Source organism: Erpetoichthys calabaricus, chromosome 5, assembly GCF_900747795.2.
Source record: "Erpetoichthys calabaricus chromosome 5, fErpCal1.3, whole genome shotgun sequence".
Classification (NCBI taxonomy): domain Eukaryota; kingdom Metazoa; phylum Chordata; class Cladistia; order Polypteriformes; family Polypteridae; genus Erpetoichthys; species Erpetoichthys calabaricus.
The window spans coordinates 106,620,374-106,647,627 of record NC_041398.2 but is presented as its reverse complement, the minus strand read 5'-3'; the positions used below and the strand labels follow the sequence as shown (position 1 = coordinate 106,647,627).

The following is a 27,254-nucleotide window of genomic DNA, read 5'->3' as shown; positions in this document are numbered from 1 at the left end:
ATTGAGGTAAAATATACCAATAACAGTTTGTTAAGGATCTGTTTTTTTTGTGAAGCTGCCTTCACTCGAGTGATCACTTCGAGCTTTAAGCCTGAGAAATCACCTCGTAAATGCACACGTTTAATTGCACATCTGTTAATATGTATGCTTACAAAGTATTAAAAGACACTCAACAATTACACAGTATTAAAAGACACTCAACAATTAATGTCATTTTCCTTCGTTCCCGCATTTGACTCGTGCTGTAAATCTCTTCCTTGTTTTCACTTCACGTGATTACGTAGGAGGCTTAATACGTGATGACGCGATACGTGACTCTGCCTCCTCCATCTATACTAATAAAAGGCAAAGCCCTCACTGACTCACTGACTGACTGACTGACTGACTGACTCACTCATCACTAATTCTCCAACTTCCTGTGTAGGTAGAAGGCTGAAATTTTGCAGGCTCATTCCTTACAGCTTACTTACAAAAGTTAGGCAGGTTTCATTTCGAAATTCTACGCGTAATGGTCATAACTGGAACCTGTTTTTTGTCCATAGTCAGTCAGTCAGTCAGTGAGGGCTTTGCCTTTTATTAGTATAGATCAGTGTTTCTCAAACTGTGTGCCGCAGATGTGCCGCGGGAGTTTCTACAAATATTTGAAATTTATACAGGTTTTCAGAACACTACACGTGCAGCGTTACACAGGTCTGCCTACTATTAAATTTTTATCCTACGTTGCGATGACGTCCCCACTTGCAACGACCAGTAATAGTAGCCCGCACTCTCCCCTTTTCTCTGCCCTGCTAAATCGGAACGCTACATTTTGACGGAAAGGGGTGTTAGCTATTCAGGTTATGGAATTTTCCACTATACATATATTATTATAATGACTAAAATGTAGGCCGCTCTAGCAGACGCACAGCAGTTTTTGAATTGGTAACGATAATAATAAGCGATGTGTTTCATTTAAATTTTTTAGGTGTATGCTAATAATAACAAATTATCAATAAGCGTTATTCATTGTTATCCATGGAGAAATACGTTAGCAAGAATGAAACTGTGAAAGCGTTAAAAAAAAAGCAAGGAACCAAACGAAGGTACAAAGAAGATTACATCGGATATGGTTTCATATCTTCGGGACCTGAAGATGCTCCATTGCCATTCTGTCTGATCTGCAATTCAGCTCTGTCGAATGAGGCGCTTGTTCCAAGCAAATTGAAGAGACACTTGGAAACAAAACATCCAGCTGTAAAAGCGCAACCGAAGGAATACTTTGAAAACATCAGGGCTCAACAAAATAAACAAGCTAAGAAACTTACGAACTACCTAAAGCTGCCAGAAAAGGGATTGATTGCAAGTTATAAGGTTGCTCAGTTATTAGCAAAACGCAAGAAAGCGCATACAGAGGCTGAATCAGTCATTGCACCAGCTTTAGCAATAGTTGTTGAAACTATCCTTGGACCCGATGCCGCCGAAAAAGTTAAGAAAGTTCCTTTGTCAAATGATACTATCTTGCGCAGAATTGAAGACTTATCGTCAGATTTACAAGATCAAATCTGCGAACACTTTGACGCACCTGACGATGAAGTGTCTCTGTTGTGGTCTCTTCAAGTTGATGAATCCACTGACGTTAGCGGCAAAGCCCAGCTGCTAGCTTTTATTCGGTTCATAAAGGATGAAAAATGTGTCAACGAATTCTTATTTTGCAAAGACTTACAAACTACGACCAAAGGCGAAGATATTTTCAATGTGGTGAACGAAAACATTTTGCTCTTCAAACTACAGTGGAAAAACTGTGTCAGCGTTTGCACCGATGGCTGTCCTTCCATGCAGGGAAATAGAAAGGGATTCGTCACTCTTGTGCGTCAAGAAAATCCAAATGTATTAGTTGTTCACTGCATGATCCACAGAGAAGCTCTTGCCTTCAAATCTTTGCCGAAAGATTTGATGTCTGTTCTGGATCAAGTGATTACAGTTGTAAACTTCATCAAATCTCGACCGCTTGCATCCCGACTTTTCTCTCAGCTCTATGAAGCAATGGATTCAGACTACAAATGCCTCCTGTATCACACCAACGTTCGTTGGCTCTCCAGGGGAAAAGTGTTAAAGCGTGTCGTCCAACTCAAGGCTGAGCTGATTTCATTCTTGGAGGCTGAAAAAAAGACTTTGGATTTTCTATTCATGACGAGATCTGGTGGGTTAAGGTGACATTTCTCTCTGATTTATTTGACAAATTAAATTCACTGAATTTAAGTCTTCAAGGACCATCGGAAAACATCATCACTGCATCCTCAAAACTGAAGTCATTTGGTGAAAAATTGTCGTTGTGGCAAAGTAAGATCTCGAAAGGAGTCTTCGACTGCTTTCCTACTTGCAATGAATGTGCTTCAAATAAAGAAATCACCCCCGAAATTCTGTACACTTTGACACACCTGCAGTCAGCATTGCAGCATTACTTCCCAACAGTTGGAAGTAATGAATATGGATGGGTCAGCTATCCATTTGGAAACAATGAAGCTACAAATCTTACAACTGAAGAAGAAGAGCAGCTCATTGATTTAAAAAACGATGCAGTTCTTAAGTCAAGTTTTGCCGAGAAAAGCCTGGATGTGTTTTGGATTTCAATCAACAAGTTATATCCTGCAATCAGTTTAAAAGCAATCAAAATAATTCTTCCATTTGCATCTTCATGGTTTTGTGAGTTTGGATTTTCAGCACTGACTGAAATCAAGTCTAAGAAAAGAGAGAGACTTCTTACAATAGACGCTGAAATGCGAGTTTGTTTGTCGACTTTGGAGCCTCGATTAGATCGCATTTGCTCTCAAAAACAGGCACATCCTTCACATTGAATGTAATACTTAAAAACAGGTAAAATAATTTTTCATTTTATTATAAAACAACTGTTGTTCTTCCTGGTGTGCCGCAAAATTTTTTTAGTTTTTTTACTGTGCCAACAGACAAAAAAGTTTGAGAAACACTGGTATAGATAGATAGACAGATAGATAGATAGGGGCGGCACGGTGGCGCAGTGGGTAGCGCTGCTGCCTCGCAGTTGGGAGACCTGCTTCGCTGGGTTCGCTTCCCGGGTCCTCTCTGCGTGGAGTTTGCATGTTCTCCCCGTGTCTGCGTGGATTTCCTCCGGGCGCTCCGGTTTCCTCCCACAGTCCAAAGACATGTAGGTTAGGTGGATTGGCGATTCTAAATTGGCCCTAGCGTGTGCTTGGTGTGTGGGTGTGTTTGTGTGTGTCCTGCGGTGGGTTGGCACCCTGCCCAGGATTGTTTCCTGCCTTGTGCCCTGTGTTGGCTGGGATTGGTTCCAGCAGACCCCCGTGACCCTGTGTTTGGATTCAGCGGGTTGGAAAATGGATAGATAGATAGATAGATAGATAGATAGATAGATAGATAGATAGATAGATATGTATATATGTCTGCGGTGGGTTGGAAACCCTGCCCAGGATTGGTTCCCTGCCTTGTGCCCTGTGTTGGCTGGGATTGGCTCCAGCAGACCCCCGTGACCCTGTGTTTGGATTCAGCGGGTTGGAAAATGGATGGATGGATGGATGGATGGATGTATATATGTGTATATATATGTAGATATGTAAATATGTATATGTATATATATATGTCTGTATGTATATATATATATATATATATATATATATATATATATATATGTGTGTGTGTGTGTGTGTATGTATGTATGTGTATATATATGTTGATATATGTATATATATATGTAGATATGTGTATAAGTAGATACAGTATGTATATATGTTTATGTATATATATGTTTACATAACCTCTTTAACACACTACTTCTCCGCTGCGAAGCGCGGGTATTTTGCTAGTATATATATATGTACGAGTGACTAAAAAGAAAGAAAACTTCTGACTTGGCTGTCACAGTAACAGGGAGGCATTATGCAGTCATATTTCTGTTGGTATAAAATAGACCCAGTAGCATTTCCTGACACACTTTTGCTGAATAATTTATTGGCTAATTGGCTAAAAGTAGTGAGTGTTAGTGTGTCAGACAGAAGATCTGCAGTATTGTTGATAATGGCACTCAGTTTTGTTTTAAATCTCTCCTTTGCTACTGCTTCCAGAGGGTCCAGAGTGCCTCCCTTATCTGAGCTTCTCCTTTTAATTAGCTTGTTAATTTGGTGGGCTTCTCTTAAAGTGAGGTTGCCATCCCAACATACCACAGCACATAAAACATTACTGGCTATTACAAAGATGTAGAAGATGTGAAGGATGTCACTACCCACATTAAAGACTGCGGTCTTCTAATAAAAAAAGAAGACTGCCCTTTCTTATATTGTTCCTCTGTGTTACAACACTAGTTCAGCCTGTCATTGATGTAGACACCCAAGACCTTGTAGCAATGCATCATCTCATCCACTCCATGAGTAGTGAAACAGTCAGAGAGTCAGTCATCAGTTCCTTGATTTTGCTGATATTAAGTTGCAGACAATTCTTTCCACAGCAAGAAACAAAATTCTCAAACTGAATCCTATAGTCAGTCTCATACCTTTCCACAAAGGGATATATACACACACCTCCTAAGTGCAAAATCATCTGAGAATTAATGAAAATGACATGAACTAGTATTACATTTGCAGTTGGAGGTGAAGAGAAAAGTAGTCAGGACGGCTCTAGGGTTACTCAAATCCATATCAGAGACATAGTCCTAGAATCTCACAAACTGCTGTCTGCTTGATATATAATACATTATGCATGACACCCTAGGTCCCTTAACATGCTGGATGTTATTGAAGGCATTGGACAAATCAAAAAACATCATCCTCACAGTGCTGCTAGATTTGTCCAGGTGAGAATAAGTCTTGTGCAGCAGATAGATAATTGCATTTTCCACTTCAATCTTTGTACAATAGGCAAAATGCAGTGTGTCCAGATGGTCTACCACAAGATGACTTATGTAGTCCATGACTATGATATATTCCATGCAATTTCAATTTTTATTGCACAAATGTTCATTTTAATATCCAGCTGCAACAATAATGACATATTCACTGTCAGCATTTCCAGTTTAAAAAAGTGGAATCACTTTTTCAAAATGTCCCTGATCTGTACAGAATGTGGTAACATCATAGGAATACCCGCTCTGCCAGCTTCTGCATTACAATGCACTGTTGTAGAGTAACCTGCTGAAAACCTGCTTATCAAGGTTTTGTTCTGAAAACAAGTAGTCTCAAACGATTAGTAGCAAAAACAGTCGAATGTGCTCAAGCAGTCCTTTATCAGTTTATATTGCCCCACTTTTTTATGTATACTCATATTTAAAATCTTGGCATTATCAGTGCCATTTACTTAATCGTAATACAAATATATAGGAAACTTTTTTGCTTCTGCTTAATAGCATACAAATGGTGTACCTATGTACATCAAATGGCTATCAAACTTGCAACTTGTATTATAACAGTTAAGCCAGACTTAAATTAATTGTTTTCAGTCAAAATTCTTCAAAGAGCAGTGAAAGAAAGTATTAAGCAAATGATAAAAAAAGAATAACATTGCACAGTTCCTACAGTCAACACAGCAGTTACTGACACTGAGGACACATCTTCTTTTATATGCAAGTTATGTTGCAGTGTGGGTGCTCCTATTCAGTGTGGGAATTTTTTTTTTTTGTTTTTAGAATATTTTATAGGACTTCCACCTTTAATGTTTGTAATGCAGAACCATATCTAGTACTCAATGTATTGTTCCTTGTCATTTGCATAACTGTTCTATTAAAGCCAAACTACATTTTTAATCCAGCATAAACATGCTGTAAACTATTTCCATGTATCTTGATAATAAATACACAAGTGCCCACTGAAACTTGAGCATTTATCAATTTTGCATGAGCAGAGATCTCATTTACTATTTTGGAAATCAATGCAAACTCTTTTCTGTGCTCTCAAAAACATTTATAACATGTGTATGAAGTATAAGTTAAGGTAAAGTACATTATCAAAGAAAAATAAAATTCACATAGAATATGCCTATCTTTATATGCTGCAAAATATCCATAACTTATCATGGCAACTTTAGTAATTCATAGAAAAAGATGGCAATTCACTGATTAAATTTTACAGTTTCAATAGCAAATTACTCACTTGAATTTACTTTTTAATCTGAAGGAAATAGCTCAAACAGTACAGGTCAACAAATACACTGAAAACAGGTAGTAGAGGAAAAAAACATTTAAAAGTGAAGTTGATTAATAAAGGGTTGGTCCACATTTATTGCTTATATAAGTCTGTTTAAAACTTTGCCTTCACATAAAGTATAAATCAATCTTTAAGAGTTCCATTTAAAGGTGAAGATAAAAATGTTGATGCCACTAGCTCCACTAGAGGGAAACTGTCATGATGTTCCTTTTTTAAAAAGTAAAAAGTGGCTTCTTCTCATTGGACATACAAGTATACTGTCTGATGTCAATTGAACCAATCCAAACAAAAAAATAAATAATCTGTTCCTGAAAGTGGTATACAAACATGAGATGGGTGTCTGGAATGTCTTAGAAAGTATAATAGCATAGTCAAGAGTTGCATAATGCTTATTACAGACAGTGAAAACACAAATCAAGTCTGCAGAAAGCAACAGTAAGTTTTGGTGCAAATGAATGTCTGAAACACAGCAAGAAATAGCAAGATACTTTTAATTGTAGTAGCGGATGTTAAATTAAACTTCAAAAATTAATTATAACATGGATCTATCTACAATGCAATGTAATATTCTGGATCAGAACTAATACGTTATTTTAAGTCTACATGGTCCTTTACTTACTTATCTTTTTTTTCTAAGTGATAACCATTTTCCTGCCATATTTCCAGGGTGCCAATGGTGGCATGTTTCTTAATCTATGTTCATCTATTTTTCCAAAATGCTCTCAAGTTACAATTTCAATGTCCCCAAAGAGTTCTTATCTATTACATCCATCCATCCATCTATTTTCCAACCCGCTGAATCCGAACACAGGGTCACGGGGGTCTGCTGGAGCCAATCCCAGCCAACACAGGGCACAAGGCAGGGAACCAATCCTGGGCAGGGTGCCAACCCACCGCAGATCTATTACATTACTTGGTAATTTATTTTATGTACCTTATATTCATGCTATGTATATACAGCACAGAACATGCAATAAAACCTTGAGCAGCACTGCTTTCTCACAGCTCAGAAGCTTTGGATTTATATCCCACCCCACATATTGTCTGTGCAGAGTTTGCACATTTTCCCTGTAGGCTTTCCGTTGAGTACTGCAAATCCCAAAGACATACATGTGAGGTTAGCTAGCAATCCTAAACTGGTCCTATATGTGTGTATGTGTGAGTGTGCCCTGTGATGAATTACTGTCCTGTCAAAATGACACACCCACTGGAATGCTTGTAAGTGTAGCAACATTAATAACAAGTTATTGTTATTGAACCCTTCTGTAGAGGAATTACTTAAATGTATTTTAAATGTACATTTAAATGTATCCATTAATATAAACACATTCTCTTAATATCAGTTAGTGAACCTCTTTCAGTTCAGCATTTAAAGGCAAACTGAAGACCAGCCAATTTTACATTGCACCTTAAATTCAAAAAGGTACACCACAATACTTAATCTTTCATTCACCTATCAACCCATCTTCTGAACATACATATTCCAATATAGGATCAAGGTGAGCAATCGCTTCAGCATCTGAATAAAGCCATGAGCAAACCCCATAAAATTTGCCAAAGGGAACACAAATCATAAATAATAATGTTTTGAAGATGAATTCACATGAACTATTTACACTAAAGGTTTCGTAATTGAAGAAATGTAGGCAGAACTGAGCAGGTGGAATTACTTCAGAAACAGGAGTACTACAGTGAATTTCTTAACTTACATGTTCAACCAATAAGCAACAGGTTGTTACTCTAATCAAATACAAAAAATGGAGGCACCCAAGGAAAACAAAACACACAAAACTGCAACAGAATGATATCAGCAAAGAACAGGCAAAAAATTGAAAATGAGTTTATACTTATGTTTTGATTCATTTACTTATGACTTATGTTGTCCAGTACCCAACCACAACTGAATTTTTATTTAATTGGCTTAATTGATTGCTTTCTTTTAAATTTTACATACCATGGTTTACCCTTAAATGACACCATAATGCACACTGATGAAGGCCACAACTTGTATCTCTTTTCCTTTTCACTACAAGATGTTGCTGCAGGAAAATTTGGGATTCAAAGAAGTTGATGGAAACAATTTAAAAAATGTGGGAACAAAGAAACTTCCCTGGCTACCTGTTCTAATCTTTGTTAAGTAGACCATCACAGCATACTTTACATATCCCTCCTGTCTTTTAAAGTGGAGGCCATCTGAGTCTTGTGCTGAAAGGTCTCTGCAGCTACGCACGCATGTACAAATGTGTGTATCCAAGGAGCAAATATAAATAATCACACTGTAAAGATTTTTCTGATCAATGAAAATTACCCTCCATCTGTAGGCCCCCTATACACCACCTACACAATTCACTTATGCTTAAAGGTGTCTTACATTTCTTAAAACTTCACATGAAACTCTGGGTATGACACCTTTGCCACCTTCTTACATCAAATACAGTAAAAATGAGTTGCTATCAGGGATTCATGCCATTTCTGGTCTGGGCTGAAAAGTAAATATGGGTTTTCATCTTCAAAGGCTTCTTGTAAAATCTACCACCCTGCCGTGTGTCTGGATGGGTCAGTCCATGACAGCTCTAAAGTGTAATTAAAAAAAAATAATTAAAAAGAAATTAAGGTTAGAGTCACAATGTTCAGTTAATTTTGGTTAATAATACAAATTTCTTAGAAAACCAAATTCTGATAAAGTTAGCCACAAAACTGCTTTGCAGAATTAAAACTCTTTGATCATCTTTAAATTGAGTCTGAGCTGTACAGACATGCATTACTTAAACTGCCCTACTGCATAACATGACTTGCCTTTCAAAGGTTTGCATTTGTGAAATTAATTTTAATTAATTACACATCTATAATACACAAAGTTGCTTTTAATAAAACCTGCTATTGGATATGGATTTTGACTGTGTTGTAAAGGGTGCTACATTAAATAAAGACTAATAAGAGGGCTTTCTATTTGCTAACTACTTGCAATGCATTTTAAATTAGTTTGATTTTTAATACAAATTATTTTCTAACAGTTGTATAAACAGCACTATATGATACTGAACAATCTATAAGAAGATGTCTGTACACAGAATATAAAACAATTTTCAATCACCACAAATCTATGTATCCATCCATTTTTTATTGTAATTATAAAGTTTAAAATTGTGGAGGGTTGGTGTCTGCCATTGTAGCATTTGGCACAAGGCAATCACTCCTATGGTTGCTAAACACTCTAGCATGCAAGTGTTATGAATGAGACATAAAGCACCATGGGAAAGAATGCCTCAGAAAAAGCAAGCAGTCGAGTTTCGCACAACCAATAAGTACCCAGTACTAAGAACACTGGAACTGTTATTTGGCAACGTGGCAATCATTCCACTACCTATTAAAAATGTATTTCTTAAAAGTTATTTCACAGCACTATGAAATCTGGTATTTCTCACTAAGATTAGCAAGTATATTTGTAAAGCTTTATGCACATTCAATGTATTTCAAATCCTACAATATACAGTAGATCCTCTGTCAGCAGTACTGCGTGCAAGGCAGGAAATATCCCTGGACAAGGTGCCAGTTCATTGTGGGACCCACTCACACAGTCAAATGGAGCCAGTTTAGAATTCTTTGGGTATGTAATAGGAAAACCAAAAAGGAAAACCCATATGCTGATACATAGTGAATTATACATGGACAGCAGTTGGGCACAGGTTCCAAACGCAGGACTCCAGATCTGTAAGGTAACAGTGCTACCCATGCATCACTTTGCAACCTGCTGATTGATCAGAAGCTTTTAATTTCAATCCTTTGAGTGCTCCAGTTTCCTCCCACAGACCAAAGACATGCAGGGGGACTGGTAATACTAAACCGGCTCTAAGGTATGTGTGGTTGTGTGTGTATGTTTTCACCCTGTTTTGGACTGGCATCCTGTCCAGGGATTGTTCCTGCCTTGCACCCTATGCTTGCTAGGATAGGCGCCAGCTCATCCCTGCAGGATAAGGCTGGTTTATGAAATGGATGGATGTATGCACAATGCATTTTAATAAAATAACAACTCTAAATCAGGCCAGTATGAATAGGATTGGCACCTATCTGGAACTGGTTCCCACATTTAACCCAGTGCTGCTGGAAAGGGCCAGCTACTGCTGACCTGAACAAACCAGTTAGAAAATGGATGGATGAATGCCCTTTCTTCTTATTAAAGGCACTATAAAAATCTAAGCTGATAAATGCATAAAAAATACTACTTTTGACAGTCGTTATATAAAATGAAAGTTTATTATTTAGAATGTTGTACTTTAATTAGGTTACAACATAATAATGTTGGATGTATGCCATGTTGAAAAAGGTGTATAAGGCGCAATATGGGAGCACCGCATATGTAAAGCGCTATAACAAGCATTGATCGGTAGACTGTTTTCATTTGTAAATGTTGAGTGCTCTTGAGATTTGCGTCGCGGTCGAGACAACAGTGGCTTTAGAGACGGCAAACAATAAGCCGTACGGTGACTGTATTTTCCGCAGTAGTTCTTCAGTAGCGGTGGACGGCGCTCGATTGAGCAGCCTGAAGCTGAGAAGAAAGCAGAAAGCTTGAGCAGTGCTGTCACGTTTCTCGCCAGGGTGTCAGCATAGAGGCACAGGTCTGAGAAAAAACCTGCCGAATTATTTTTTTGGGTGTCTCTTGTGAAGATAAAAAGAACAAACTTTAACAGAAGGGCCTGAAACCCACGGAAGGAGTTTGGCAACACATTTCTCGAGAATGTCAGGAAGGTAACTAAAACAGACTAGTTCACAGTTAAATATTTAAATATGTATGTATATATAAAGAAAAGGTGAAAGTGCTTTTATACGTTTAGCAAAAATAAAATAAGTAAAGAATTGCAAGTAGGGTTCCAAGGAAGAGAATACGTGTCATGTTATTGCATTTATTTTTGCAAGCACTGTTTTTTTGGCTTCCGTTCAAGGCGAGGTTATGATCAAACGGAGAGATTTCGGGCTGAGGTTCCCAGGCGAGATGTGGCAAGTGAGGAGCTCGTCAGGGGATGTTGGGGATTGCTTTAGAATAAAATACAGTTTTAAAAGGACGTGTTTTGATTTGGGGCTTAGCTACTGTTTATATTTTAACTTTAGTGCTGTTGTGGGACGTTTACGATTTAAACAAAGCGGCATTGGATTGACGATTTTTGTGGGTTTTTTTATTGTTGTCACCTAAATTTCTTTTTTTTCCCTGACTACTGTTGAGATGCAAGTCCGGAGATTCCGCGTCTCTGCTGGGTGTTTAGCTTTGGGAAATAGACACTACAGCCTGCTTTCGTTTGTCATGGTTAAAAGTGAGAAACGACCTAGAGAAACCGGTTTTAACCAAAAGCCTGTTGTATGGCCGAAAACATTTGAATGCGAAAGCAAGCTTTTTGTTGTTCAAAAACTGGATTTCGTCTCCTTTACCATGTTTGTTATAGATTGACGCTGTACGTTAAATAACATTTCAACTGTTACATTTTTGTTGTATCGGTTTAGGAGAGTGCAGAATACTCGTTCTGGTCGTGTTTAGGATTAAACTCTAGGTTCCTGGATTGTTTTAGCTGAGACAAGTGGACCCCACTCCCCGGCCCTTCACATTTAAGGTTTGGTCTGTCAAATATTTATTTACCTTAGCCAGTTCCTACTTCTCTGATCATTCATTGTATGCTTTCTAGCATGGTGAATACCATTTTAGGGATCTTTGAAACATCTGGGACAGGGCCATCCCTGATAGGATGCGGAAGTCCCCCTATTATGTACACATGTCACATGTCAATATGTCAATTAAGTAAAAAAAAGAGAGAAATTGATACGTTTAAGTTGATATATTCAAATATGGTTAAACCTTCATCGGTAGACATAAATGGAAATTATCAGCATTTAGTATTTATCAAGAAAAGCAATTTTTTTGGTCATTAAGTAAGGTAATTATATCAGCACTCACGAGTCATTAAATATAAGTATCATTTGCAGAAAAGGTAAAGGCTCATTCTAGGGAACACCAACAGATTATATTTAACATTTTATTCTTTTCTCATGTATGTACATGTGTATGTATGCTCATACACATATGAAAACTGCCCTATTAAATTCTCACAATTTAATCTCTCCACTAGTTCATTTTCAGTGAGGATAGTTGCCAGTCAATTCAGTCATTCTTTATGTTATAGCTGTTTATGTTTTGTCTTATTTAAAAAAGAAAAACAAAGCACAAGTCCTCTTTTGTCAAAGATTTGTGAAAATAATAGTGGCCCAATGTGATGTGATTGTTTAATGTGCCAGTTAAAATAATAGTTTGTACTGTTGTGTTCAATAGATATGAGGGTGTGCCAGGTTTCCTAATGAATGTATGATGTGTTTCTGCACTGGACTGGGCACAATTCAAATTAAATTAAAATGTGGTATTTTTTCTTCTTTTGAGTTACTGATCAGGAATAATGAGAAATCAGTGTATACCTATTTAAATATGGACTGCTCATGTTATCATAGACTTGTATGAATAAACAGCTGCAAATAAGTAGATAACTTTATCCTAATTTAGTTATCACAGTAAAAAAACATATAGCTGATTGATCCTGCAGACGAAAACAGAAAAAATCCAATTAACAGTGTGTTTCTGTAGAGCTTCATTTAAATGTCTAGCAAACTAACCCCCTTAATCTGTGTTTTTAATGCTCACACAGTGCATGTCCCAATTAAAGGCATGGTTCAGCCAACCAGCAAACTTATCTGAGAATGTGCTAGTGATGGATGCTTTTAAAATTTTCTTTTGCCAAGAGTTGTGGTAAGGAAAAAACTACTGTGTATACCTTGAACAACTGTTAAAGAGATAATTGAATGGGATGGACCTAGTTGGGACTATATAGTGGTTTTATGTAGCATCTCAGAAATTACAGTATATGGCTTTCAGTTTAGCACCCACTAATGTTAAGTAGTCTTGAAGCACTTGGAGACAAGGCCATCCCCAGAAGGGTGTAAAGCTGTCCTATTATGACCTTTACAGTACAGAGCATGTTAAGTATACCATATGAGAAATATAAGTGTAAAAATAAGTGATGGAAGTTGTCTTTTATTTTCAGATAAAGTTAAACTTCTGCAGTAGAAATAATGAGGAATTAACGTTATTTATGTTTTATCAAGAAAATGTTTTTTGTGGAAATGAAGATCATTAAGTAATGAAATGCTGTCTGCACTGCATGAGTCATTAAAAATATTATCAATTATGCCAGAAATAAAGCTGGATATCGGTATGTCTGTCCCACTGTTCTGTCTGTTCTGTATTGTTTTTGTTAAGACTGCATTTTCACCTTGGTTTTAACATAAGTATGTATCATTTAGTACCTTTCATATTTATTTCTCTGTAATTGCATCTACTTGAATCAATAGATTATTTATTTCTTTATAAAGCACTTTAAAAACAACCTCAAGGCTGACCAAAGTGCTGTACAAAGGAAAACAACACATAAACACATAAGAGCTGAAGACATTCTTAATAGAAAGTATAAAAAGTATACAAATAGCCACCATATTATACAGGGTTAAAAGCCAGAGAGTAAAAATGTGTTTTAAAAAGGATTTAAAGGCAGCTAGCGAAGGAGCCTGCCTAACATGCAATGGCAAATCGTTCCAGAGTTTTGGGGCTGCAACTGAAAAAGCTCGCTCACCTCGGAGTTTGCATCGTGCCCTGGGAACGCGTAAAAGCATCTGGTCTGCTGACCTGAGGGAGCGAGATGGTACGTAAGGGTGCAGCAGTTCCGACAAATAAAGAGGGGCACACCCATTAAGAGATTTAAAAACAAATACAAATTAATCAGCAATGCTCTCTCGATGGTTTACTGTTTTTATACTTTTTACCAAACAACTTTCCATAACTTTAAGCAAGTGCTTGGTATTTGTTGAACAGGCTCAGTTTAAATATACTAAGAGCTAGTGCGGGGCACATAACATGATCAATACAATATAATTCTGTAATTTGTACACACAGATGAACTAACAAGCTTAGTGGTGGAACCAGATCATCATCATCTCTTTAATAATTCATCTACATTGTCTGATTTTTTTTTTTTCTTTTTTTTTTTTATAAATTGTAATTTTTCTGTATCTTTGGCTAATGCAGAGTTTCATTTTGTTATGATATGGGATGTATCATGTTTCTGTTTTTTTATGAAAATGCATTTAATAAAGGTCAATCAGTATTTTGGGAGCTGAATAGTAGGAACAGCTTGGAGTGAAACCTGACCCTAAAGTACTGCAATTAGCCACTTTTCATTTCTTTAAGACACAAAATCTTTTTTTCCCAGAATTATATTGTTCAAGAATACAATCACTCAGGTTTTATTTGAACATAAGATGGTTTAAAAAATGAGTAGACAGTGAATTCTTAAATAAGTTGTTTGAATAGTGAATGGTTTCTCATTAAGAAACAACACAATTAAAGAAACTGTTGGTAAAGTTTAACAGTCTTGCAGAAACTGATTCTGAGCAAATGCTGCTGGTAGTATTTTACCTGAATAGGACTGTAGTGTAAATTACTTGTGGTCTGTATTCATTCAAAGCCAAATCAGACTAATTTGACAGCATATAGCTGCACTGAATTGTGCCTTAGCATCCCATGCTATGTCTCTGTGCAAGACATCAAACACATATTGACACTTACTACTTGGCAGTCTTTTGATTCATTGCCATATTTTGTGAAAATTAAAAACCCTCACGCAGTTGCCATGATCACTCAAAAAATGAAAATTGACAAAAATGCACTGATAGAATATGGTGGCCTGGCCATGCTTGGGTATGTAACAACATACATTACAGAGATGTAATAAATTTAATTTCAGTTCTGCTGGTGTTTTAAAATTCTCATTTTGCGTGAACATGAGCAGTTCAATAGGTGACATTACAGGGCAGTGCCTTGGTGGTGATTGTACTGTTCATTGTGTGGGAATTATCACTAAAGCATTCACTAAAACACGCTGGTTTCATTCAGACTTTTACTATCTGTAGACCTGCTCTTAATCTCCTCATTTCCATAGCAACTGGAATGTACCACATAAGCAATTTGGGGGTGGGGTGGGGCTAAAGGTTGTTCCTGTGTTGATAAAGGGTACACAGTTGAAATGTAGTGTCTCTAACATACTTGTTATTTCTTTTCAGCATAGGGAATGACATTTAACTTTTGTTCCTTTTTAGATGCACACTGTCACTAATTCATTAATTTATTAATTAATTCATTAATTTTGAAATCAAAATGTTTAACACAAAAATATTGTGACAATTTCTGGTGTCACAGAGAACTTAGACATACTTTTGGTTTCTGTCTGAAGGCCTTCTCTATGTAGATTGCCAGTGTTCCCACCATTAAAAATACTACACTCAAATTTTTTTTTTGTTTTTATATGTCATATACCTCATGTACTTTGCAGTGATGATCAAGAAAAATTTTCAATCTAATGTTATCATGTGGAATGAGAGAAAATCACTTGCATTCATTGGTCAAGAGTCTCGTCTTCAGTGTAAAAGAACATGGTTTATGGGAAAAGTATCTTTCCTGTTTACTATTAATGTTGCCTTTCCAGGAAGTAACCATTAATCCTATTTTAGCAAAAATGGTAAAAATGGATGCTTCATTAGGATTTTGCAACATGACTAACGTGATTTTTTTTTTCTGTTTTTACTTTTTCCTTGGAATGTTTCAGTTTTTTTGCCTTTGTATAGAATAGACTCTATTGTATCATATACAGTAATCCCTCGCTACTTCGTGGTTCACTTTTCGCGGATTCACGACTTTGCGGGTTTTTAAATACAAGTGAGTGCCCGCCTATCGCGGAAGTTATGTTCCAGACCCATCAGCAACAGGAGAAAATCCGCGATATAGAAAGACCATATAAATAAACATTTTTATAGTTTAAGCCTTAAAATTCCCATCCCACATGCTTTAAACACATGTAAACTTATAAAACACACTTTGTTAACACATATGATATGTGGATGTCGGGCTAAGGATATGAGAAACATCTCACTATTATAAAACATTATAACTTCACGCAAGACAAGACAGTGAGACAGGAAAATAGGTGATGTACACCTAAAAGCCTGATTGTACAGGCTTTTAAATTATTGACACGCAGAGCGACAAGCAGCACAAAGCCAGCACAAAGTCCACTTCTCCTTAGCGTTCATTCAGCTCCCCACCCCCTTGACAATGCGAAGTGGCAGTAGCCTACTGCGCTTCCGGGGAGGGGGGGGGTTTGAGCGAAGGTGCGTTCAGCTCTCACACACCCACACACACACACACCCACACTCCTCGCGCAGAGCGACAAGCAGGCATTTTGGCAGAAGCAGCACAAAGTCCATTTCTGCTCAGCTTGAGTTCAGCTGCCCCCCTTTACAAAGCGAGTGCAGACACATTGACGTCTGATCGCTGCGTGCAGGCAGTGTGCAGTGTTGGTCTGAGGTGTTTAAGAATGTAGAAAGTGTTTAAGAGCATAGGAAGTGTTTATAAGAGCGTGGGAAAGGTTAACAAGAGAGTGAGAAAGGTTTATAAGAGTGTGGGAAGGGTTTATAAAGCCTTAAAATATGTATAAATAATAAAATAAATATAGGTCGCTACTTCGCGGATTTTCACCTATCGCGGGGGGCTCTGGAAGGTAACCCCCGCGATAGGTGAGGGATTACTATACGTATGTTTTTCACTTATTCTGCATGAAAATATGACATTGAAAAATGTTCTCGGCCATCACTACAATCTACATGGGGTAAGTAACATATAAAAAAAAAAAACATTTTCTGGATGGAATATTTTTTTAATGCAAAGTTCCATTTAGCATATTAATTTCCTCTCACATGCTTTTTTTTGTCGGTTTGATTGGTAGTTCTAAATTAGCTTGTATGAGTGCCACTGTGATGTGGTTATGTAAGGCATACAATAATTTGTCACAATAGGCAGAATACTGTCATGCCTTGTGTCATTTGAATTTGGGCTAGGTTATGAATTCTCATAAATGCTATCAAGAGGTTGTGAAAAAGGACAAACATATAAAAAGTTGTCATTAGCTGTATTAAAATATTTTGTACCGTTGTGTCTTAAAAGATTCACTGACAATTATGTAATAACATTCATTCATTTATTTTAATCCTATTTGCAGGGAAAACATAGGGGTTGGAGGCAGGGTTGGTACTCCAGCCACTGTAAAAAACCTCACACTGTTCACCTCCTGCACTCGGGTCCCAATCCAGTTGGTCCATTGTGTGGTGGGTGCAGCAATGTGCTATCAGCGCATGCTCCCAACCTCTTTCTCTCTCTCTCAGCAGACCCTGGGCCTTCCTGGGGGTCTTCTCCCAGCTGGTCATGTCTGTAAAACCTCTGCAGTGCAGTGTCTGGGAGGTATCCATATCAGATGTCTGAACCATCTCAATTGGCTCTTCTCAATGTGGAAGGTCAACGGTTTACTCCAAACCTCTCCCAGATGTCTGTGCTTCTCACCCAACCTGTAAGGGAGACAGTAAACATCCTGTGGAGAAGGCTAATTTTTCCCACTTTTAACCACAGTCTTGTCCTTTCAGTCATTAGCAAAGCTAATGATTTATAGGTAAGGGTAGGATGTAGATCGACTGGTAAATCAAGCACTTTACCTTCTGGCTCACCTCCTTCTTCATCACTATGGATCAATGCAGTTTTCACATAGTTGTGCTTACCAGCCTGATCTGTCTGTCTGTCTGATCTCACCATGTCTCACCAAGTTTGCTGGTTCTCCCTGTGTCACTGTTTATTTAGTATGTATCCACCCTCACAATACAGATGTTCAAATGAAACTGTCCTACTTTATGAGATGGACTAACAGAGGTTTATCCTGCCCAACCTCAAGTACTGCAGGAATAGACATTAGCACTATTTGTGAACAAGAACAAATGAGTTTGAGAAAAATATGTACATTTACTTATTTGGCTGATGACTTTATTCAGTGCTGCTTATAACATTTGTGATACAATTGGTTACATTTCTTTTGGTTTTCCAATTGGAGCATAGGCAGGTCAAGTGACTTGTTCATGGTTACACAATGTCAATAGCGGGGTTTAAAGTCCAAAGCCTTAACCATTACAACCACACTGTCTGTCGTATATACCTGAGTTTGAAAATAAAATATCCATCCATCCATTTTCCAACCCGCTGAATCCGAACACAGGGTCACGGGGGTCTGCTGGAGCCAATCCGAGCCAACACAGGGCACAAGGCAGGAACCAATCCTGGGCAAGGTGCCAACCCACCGCAGGGCACACACAAACACACCCACACACCAAGCACACACTAGGGACAATTTAGAATCGCCAATCCACCTAACCAGCATGTCTTTGGACTGAGGGAGGAAACCGGAGTGCCCGGAGGAAACCCACGCAGACACGGGGAGAACATGCAAACTCCACGCAGGGAGGACCCGGGAAGTGAACCTAGGTCTCCTAACTGCGAGGCAGCAGTGCTACCACTGCGCCACCGTGTCGCCCTCATAAAATAAACAAATATGTTTTAAATGTATATATGTTTTACAGATATATTTAATAAAATTCATTAAATCCTAGAACAGTAAGCAAAACCTGTCACTGAATTTTGGGGTATTCTGTCAGGATTCAAAATTGATCTGTGAAAATGTTGCATTGTTTTTTCAAAGTTTACTTGAAGCGTATCATCCTAAGTGGGTCCTTTACCATGATTAAAAAAAAAAAAAGGAAGAAGTTAGGTTGTTTTTACTTCTCGAAGTATATGCCTTTTCCTGTCTCTGTGTCAGTTTCATTTTACATTTTTACTGATAAGTATTTAACAAGACCAGATATTACTATGTGAGGAGTTTTAATATTTTTGTGAACTTGAAAGTGATTTCTTTCTTAATCATTGTAGTATTTCTGGTTAGTTCTGGTAAATGGAAATCCAGATGGTCTGTATTTTGGATGTATTCATTATTACTTTGTGCTGCTGTTCTGAGTATTTACAGTGTTCAAACATAAAATAATTTATGGAATTAGATTTATTTTTAATCTGTATGCCACTACTTTTGCAGGAGGTCTATCAGTGAAGATACACTCATACCTTTTTAGTCAGTTATATAATTTTGTTTTTTTTGCTTATTAACTGTATGCTTGTTTGTTACATATATTTTAGGATGATGTAAAACTCCTTACCTGTTTACTGGTTTAGTTCAAAAAACACTGTAACCAATATTATAGCAGTAAGTGTGCTTTCAATTAAAAAGTCATGGCTTAAACATATAATGGTGTGGCAGCCCTGAGTTCCTAATTTTTTCTTTGTAAGATGTGTGCATGCCAGTGTTTCAACCAAAACAGAATTAATTTAAGCATTACAAAGTCAACAAGCTAGTAAAACAAATAATTTGAACTTTAATGTAGCTATTGTGCACATTGCAAAGGTTAAACGACATATTTCACTGTTGTGAAATGTGCACATATAAGGCATACTGTGTGTCTGTTAATGAAACACTCCTTTGTGTTTCCAGTCTGAATTCTATATGAAAAGACCTTGACACTTCACCTTCACCTGGGCATTACCAAGTACTAGCAGGCACATTGCTAAACAGGAGATGAAACACCCCATCTTCCTTCTTTCCAAGCTTCTTGCCTGTTCACCATAACACCAACATTTATTGTGGATTAACAGTTGCTATACTGCAGCAATTGATATTAGAAGTGTGTATTTTGCTAGGTGAACAGTAGAATAAAACAGTTCTTTGTTTTATTAGATCTTGAGTTTTCGGTATGCATTCTGGATAAATTGGCTTGCGAAATAGAACTGAGCCACCCACATTCAATGGCCACTTATGTTAGGGATGCATTATTGCAAGAGAGGTACACCTTATCTGATGACAGAATAATGTGAAGTACTTTCCCATAGGGACACACTCATTGATTTCTCTGTGTTTTGGTTTTTTATTTTTTTAGGCATAATCTTTAGATTGTCTTATAACTTTCATATTTAATGTAAAGTAATTATCTCATTGAAAAAGGGGCATGCATGCTGATTATTAGACTTTCTACACCCTTCTAAGATATCAGAACTTAAGAAAATGTCAGCTCTCTGACAGAGTTGCAGCTGATGAAATTGTGTGTTTTTTTTAAGTAGGCTTACTTTTTAAATGAGCTCACTATTTAATTCACTGCTTTTCTCTCTCTTCCTCTCTCTGTCACTTTAAGCAGGACATAATTTTATGTCTGTGGAATTTGCAAATTTTTAATTTGTGCCCATGTTTTTTTGTAGATATCATAGTCTCCTCTTGCATCTAAAAATAATGGTTAGGTTTATTTTGGATTCCAAATTGGACCATTGTCATTGATGGGACTTGAATTGCAGTTGTGCTCCATTTTGATTATGCTTTTGAGCCCAGTTACTTGCAGAAGAGGTTTCTGTAATTAACACTGTGCTCTATGCACTACACATACAAATTCTTTCAGAAAAGAGACCTATTGATACAATTCTGAACATACATACTAGTGAAATAACTTGTCATTGCCTGGATATAAAGTCTGAATGTGAATACAAATTATACATTATTAAATTTAATTACCCTTAATTAATGTGTTGAGTACTTAACTATCATTAGTAATGAAAAGCTTTGTTTGTAAACACTATTCTTGTTTTTTCCATGTGCTGAAGGGAAAACAAAGCAAAACAAATTACAATAAATAACTTCAAAGAAAATATGGTCTCACTTCTAGTGTGACTAAGGCCCATTACAAAATTAGTGCACTAGACCTTCCAGTTGTTTAATTTGTGAAGCACCTATAGACACAGCGTTTTCATCTTTACTGTATGAAAGAGATACCCAGATGCATTATGTTTTATCACTAGGAGCAAAAAAAAAAAAAAAAAGCCTAGCTGAGGGAGAAAAATTAGTGTGTTTTTAAAGTGCAGTACAGGCTATACAAATTGTGCTCAGCTCTGCTTTTTCTTCAGTCATATTATAGAGTCGCGCACTTCTGAAGGGGTATTTTTTTAAGTGTCACATTTATTTGAGTTTTTGTGTGTGGGTTTTTTTTTTTAAATAGAGAAGTGTGAGGATACTATACTATTTATTTCTTGGATCAAGTACCTTTACTTGACTAAACTTTTCACAAGGCAAGGATGGTACTCTTTATGGTCTTGATCCGATTGTCTGCCTTGATTTGTCGATTGAGAAAAAATTTAGGCACAGCTATCATGAGAAATTACATCAGCTGAAGATGCAGATGAGGAGCAGCTTACCTCCCTTGTGAGCTCCTAAAAATAGCTAAAACTTCAAAGGTTTTCTCCAGTAAATCTCCATTTCTTAGCTAAGATGTTATGTCACTGAATATTCAGACAATATTAATTTCTATGCTAGAAGTCTCTCATTCATATAATGCATATTTTTCCTCCCTGTTTACATGTATTGAGTGTTTGAAGACACCCACAGATAGTTCCTGCAGATAGTAAGTACATCTCTAATTAGGCTACACATGGCTTCTATGATAATGTAACAAAACCTTAGCGCGTATTCCTTCTTCTCACAAGTTCATCATTGTTACTCAAGGTTTGATTATTTCTTCATAAGACAGTAATTTTTTGGCCATTATCAGATATTGTAAATACACTGTTATCTCCAACCACGCTCCTCTAATCATGGAGCTTAGTTTGCTATGACCTACACACTCATCTTGTAGCTGGCGTCTTAACCCCCTGTTATTAGCTGATGATCTCTGTACAGGATTCATATCCAAGCAAATTGATTATTTTCTGGAGACAAATGCACACCCAGAGCTCTCTGTAGGAATACTCTGGGGAAACTCTGAAGACATTTTTAAGCGGACAGATTATTTTATATCTTTCTCACAAAAATAAATTGGAAACCAAGAAGGTGCCATGTCACCAAATGAGGTACCTTATAGGAAAAGACAGGTTTTGCAATCAGAATTTAACCTCTTGACTACTAAAGAAATGGAACAGCTCATCTTTAAATTGTTACATCATTATTATGAACATGGAGAGAAGGCCAATAAAATTTTACTCAACAAATCCATAAGCTGGAAGTACGCAATGCAATAATAGCAATTACCAACACAGACAGATAAAATCATAGACCATAAAAATATAACCCACACATTTACAGAGTACTATAAGTCCTTATATTCTACTCTGTCTAAAGAAGGTAAGACACAGTCTAATGAATTCTTTGACTTTACAGATACCACAGCTAGATACTTTTAGTGCTGTGGAATTGGATACATCTCTGACACACACAGAATCACCGGACACTATAAACCCACTTCAAAGTGGGAAAGTAGCTGTCCCTGATGGCAACCCGATGGAATTTTAAAAAAAAAAAAAAAAAAAAATTAAAACAAGATATCTCCAGTATTATTAGCAATGTTTACAGAAGCTAAAGATCACAAAACTCTACCTCAAACTTTTCGCCAAGCATTATTTTCCATCTTTCCTAAGAAAAATAAGAACTTACTACAATGTACATCATACAGACCAATCTTACTCCTGAATAATGACATTAGGATACTCTCCAAATTTCTAGCTGGAAGGATTAAGAAAGTGCTTCCTTCTGTAATATGTCAGGACCAAACCGGATTTATTAAAGGCACTAATCTTTCACTTTTGTTTAATATAATATATTCACCCATTAAATCTAACCTCCCAGAGATCTTACTATATTTGGATGCAGAAAAGCATTTGATATGGTTGAACAGGACTATGTATTCACCATATTGCACAAATTTGGGTTCAACCCAAACATATGTGTATACAGTAGATCAAACTACTACTAGTCTAGAACCTTCGATTTGTATTAATACCATTATTTAGGACTACTTCAAATGAGAACTTGGTACTCGACAAGGTTGGCCCCTATCACCGTTGATCTTTGCAATATCCATTGAGCCATTGGCTGTTTACTTTCAAAATGCATCAGAGATAAAGGGGGTTTTCAGAGAAGGACTTGAACAGAAAATATTATATGCAGATGATATGGTACTGTATATGTCTGACCCACAAAATTCTGTGCCAGCAGTCCTAAAAGCAGTATCAAATTTTCAGGAGATATCTGGACTCAAAATTAATTTGAATGAAAGTGTGCTTTTTCCAGTGAACTCTCTAGTACACACTATCAGACTGGAAACCTTATCATTTATCTTAATAGATCAGTTTAAATATCTAGGGGTATATATCACAAGTAAATATAAAGCTCGTTTTCAAGATGTGAACAGATGGTTCATCCTCCATCTCACATTAGCAGGTACAATCAATCAACACTGTTAAGATGAACATCCTTCCAAAGCCTTTTATTCTCTTTTTCTTTTTAAGAAGTTAGATTCAATCAAAACTTTTTTTTGTGTGTGAATTCTAAACATCCACTCGTCCAAAGTGCGACTTAAAGCAGAATGGGGCCTGGCACTACCTAACTTTCAATTTTGTTACTGGGCAGCAAATATACAGGCCATAAAGACCTTGGGCCTCATGCATAATGCCATGCGTAGAATTCACACTAAAACATGGCGTACGTACAAAAGCGGAAATGTGCGTACGGGCAAAAAAATCCAGGTGCATAAATCTGTGTGAACGCCAACTTTCATGTTTTTCTGCTCCATAAATCCCGGTCAGCGTGAAAAGTAACGCACATGCATGTGCCTGCTGCCCCTCCAAAACTTCACCCAGACTTACGCCTCTTTGAATATGCAAATCAATATAAATAGCCCTTAAGCTCAGCGTTCTGAGAAAAGGCAATGTCAAAAGCACAGGGGAAAATAGAAGAATTTCAGCAAATGCCAAGTGGAGGCAAGGAAAAACATACTATTTGTTGGTTTAAACAGTGGTATAAACAACAAAAGGAGGTTGATCGAGTGACATAAATTGTCGGAGAAACTGAAAAGCTCAAGTTCACAAAGTCGCACAGCACCCGAAATAATAAAAAAGAAGTTGTCGTATATCAAAGTCATCGTGAAAAGGCGAGTCGAAGCCCACCATCTGAGTGTGATATGAAAGCTTATTAGGGTACAGAGAAAAGAAAAAAAAATAGGGACACGAGGGAGAAAAGCGTGAAATGTCAACTTTAATCTCGAAATTTCCACTTTTTTTAAATAGTTTATTTTATCATTAAAGTAGAACATCATAAACTTCATCTTAAAATCGTTTAATTTACTAGTTTCTCAAATCACATTGTATCTAAAGTAGCATGTTAAATGCTTTGTATTCTATGTGTTCTTCTGTGTGTGTGAATCACTATGTGCTTCTTAAATGGGCTTTCTCTTCCTCCGACAGGACACAGAATCCATTACATTCGTGATATTACAGTTCTCTGAATAATTTTAATACTGAGACGTATACTTGATAGCATTCCAGTATTCATATATCAATTAAAGAATGTATTAAACATGGTAACATGGTGGCGCAGTGACAGTGATGAACTGGCGCCCCATCCATAGATTGTTCCTGCCTCACACAAGATGCTTGCTGTGCCGTGCGTGACCTTCGATGAAATAATTTATTGCAGCAGTACTGTCTCTTTCAAACGCCCAATTCCTGTCCTTCCTTTTTCTTTCTCCATGTACCCAATTGCCACACAATCAGCTCAGTAATAGAAGTTAAGCCATCTGTAAGCTTAGAACTCTGATTCTTCAAAACTTTTAAGGAACATTGAAATTTCTTTGTAGTACATGTTTAATTATTCTGTCCATCTATCCTTCCAGTGTTGCGCCAGCCTCAGCAAGTATACAGCGTGAGGCAGGAACAATCCATGAACTGGGTACCAGCTCGTCGCTAGCACTACAACACCGTGTCCTCACATGTTTAATTGTTAAAAATATAGATTATTTAAATGATGTTAACATTTTATCTGCATAATGTAATAAACATATTTTTACTGCATTTCATCTTAAAAATGATATTGTCATCATATGTAAATACGCACTTTATAAAGTGGCACAGGTTGTGCAATATTATAAATGGATCGCAAGTTTACAGTGAGGTAATTGTACTTATAAGTACAAACAGTTCTACAAGGAGCACTTGATGGACTGATTGCGTTTATAGTTCTTGGGATGAAACTGTTTCTGAACTGCGAGGTCAGTACAGGAAAGGTTCTGAAGTGTTTGCCGTATGAGAGCAGTTCAAATAGGCAGCATGTACTTGATGCTGTATACCGATAATTCTCTTTCTGATCAGCCGCTGTAGAGCTGTGATTCCACACTCAGATACAGTGATATAAATACTCTGAGTGGTGCATGAGAGTAATATGGAAAAAGATGATCCGCTGTGGCAACCCCTAATAGGAGCAGCTGAAAGAAGAAGAAGGTGCAATGAGAGTAACAACACTAAAGCAGCTATGGTATTTGGACTAGTTTGGCCATTCCGTGGACCATTATATTGTTACAGGTTAATTACAATCAGATGCCTTAAACTAATAAACAATATGTGGTTAGGAAACACTTTAAGTCAGATTAGGATTTATCTGTCACACCTCTATATGACAACCACTCTATTCCACCCTCTCAAACTTGCACAGTATTTACTGTATTGCTTGGAAAATGTCTGGGATTAAAACATTTAGAGACTTGCAGAAACCTTATCGATGAACATCATATGAGCAGTTAAACTTCAAATTTAACTTCTTATCAACACAATTTTTCCACTACTTTCAAGCAAGAAACTTTGCTAACCTGAACCTGCCCAGTTTTCCTGTCCTTCCGCCAATTTTTATTCCAGACAAAATATTGCTGAGTCTTTAAGACTCAGATAGCATTTGTACAATTTATAAAAACATTTTAAAGTCCCTTCCTTTCAAAGGCCCCAGGGCACAATGGGGAAAGAGTCTTTCACTATACATTTCAGAAAAGAAGTGGAAGGCAGCCATGCAGAGAATACACTCTAGCTCCATATGCGCAAAACACTCAATTACTGAATTTAAAATCTTCTATAAAGTGCATTTATCTCTGTTAAAACTATCCAAAATGTTTACAGGGCAAGATTCAATCTGTGAACGTTGCTTTTTAACTCCAGCCTCACTGGGCCAAATGTTTTGGGCATGCACCAAATTAATATCGTTAAAATCTTTGAATGCTTATTGGATAGCCTTGGTGTCACAATCACTCCTAACCCACCAACAGCTGTGTTTGCAGTACTCCCAGAAGGGCTTAAAGTGGAGAGTGACAAACAAATCATAATTGCCTTTACCTCACTGCTAGTAAATAGCCTTATCTTGCTCAACTGGAAGAATTCCAACCCAGCACGTTTTACTCCGTGAGTAACTGATGTTCTATACTGTCTGAAATTGGAAAAAATCAAATCCTCATTCAGAGGATCTGTTCAAAACTTTTTAAAAATATGGCAGGATCTAATCAATAACATTTTAGGATAAGCCTCTATATCGGGGGGGGGGGGGGGGGGGAAAGGAAACTATTCCTTCCTTGCTGCTTCAAAGATTTGCTTTCTTGGCTGGCTGTACTGTCTTTCTTTTCGGTGGGGGTTGAATTTTGTTCCTGTTAAGTTTGAATTGATTATATGGATTGTTGTTTGCCTATAATTAAAATTAATAAAAAATAACCTATTTACTTTTACAGTATGTTACACAAAACGTGGCCTCAAGCATTTCTGTGGTTTTTAGGTTAGACTTGCTGGAGAATTGGATTCGATTGGTTTAATATAATTAATATTCTTTTTTAGAGTACAATTTTTTTTTTGTGTGCCTTGTAATTAATGAATCATGTAAATTTTCCATATACCGGTAGTTTTTGGTGCAAGCTAGAATCCTGTGGAAACATTAGTGGACAAGTTTTCATTAAAACTAGCCTTCCTAATATGTATTAATACGTTTTCTGACTACTTTATAGAGATTGCAGCAAAAAAAAATTCTCTTGAGGATATAGTCTGTGTCAGTTATAGGTTTGCTTTTTTCAAAGATGGAGGTAAGCTATCATTATTTATTATCTCCATCATAATACAAGATAAAAGTTTCAAAGATTGAAGAAAAATACTCATATAGCCTGTCTTGTGTTCAACCTTTTTAGCTGGTTTTAAATACATTCCATTTTTATTATATAGGAGTGGGTCAAAAGTAGGTTCACAGAGTTTATTCTTGT

The 27,254-nt window shown here is 36.9% G+C and overlaps 2 protein-coding genes across 4 annotated transcripts in view; one reads left to right on the top strand and one right to left on the bottom strand.

Annotated features, from left to right (window-relative positions):
- The window catches only part of commd8 (COMM domain containing 8), a 184,023-nt gene that overhangs the window by 95,290 nt on the left and 61,479 nt on the right, over positions 1-27,254 (bottom strand). The gene's annotated exons all lie outside the window — the stretch shown is intronic.
- The window catches only part of atp10d (ATPase phospholipid transporting 10D), a 221,173-nt gene continuing 204,520 nt past the window's right edge, over positions 10,602-27,254 (top strand). Inside the window, exon 1 of one of the 3 annotated variants that reach the window (XM_051928348.1) lies at positions 10,602-10,907. The gene's annotated coding sequence lies outside the window, so the exon portion shown is untranslated. Of the gene's footprint in view, positions 10,908-16,583; positions 16,910-17,513; positions 17,645-27,254 lie in introns of those variants that run through there. The other 2 variants (XM_051928353.1, XM_051928352.1) reach the window with 2 other exon arrangements.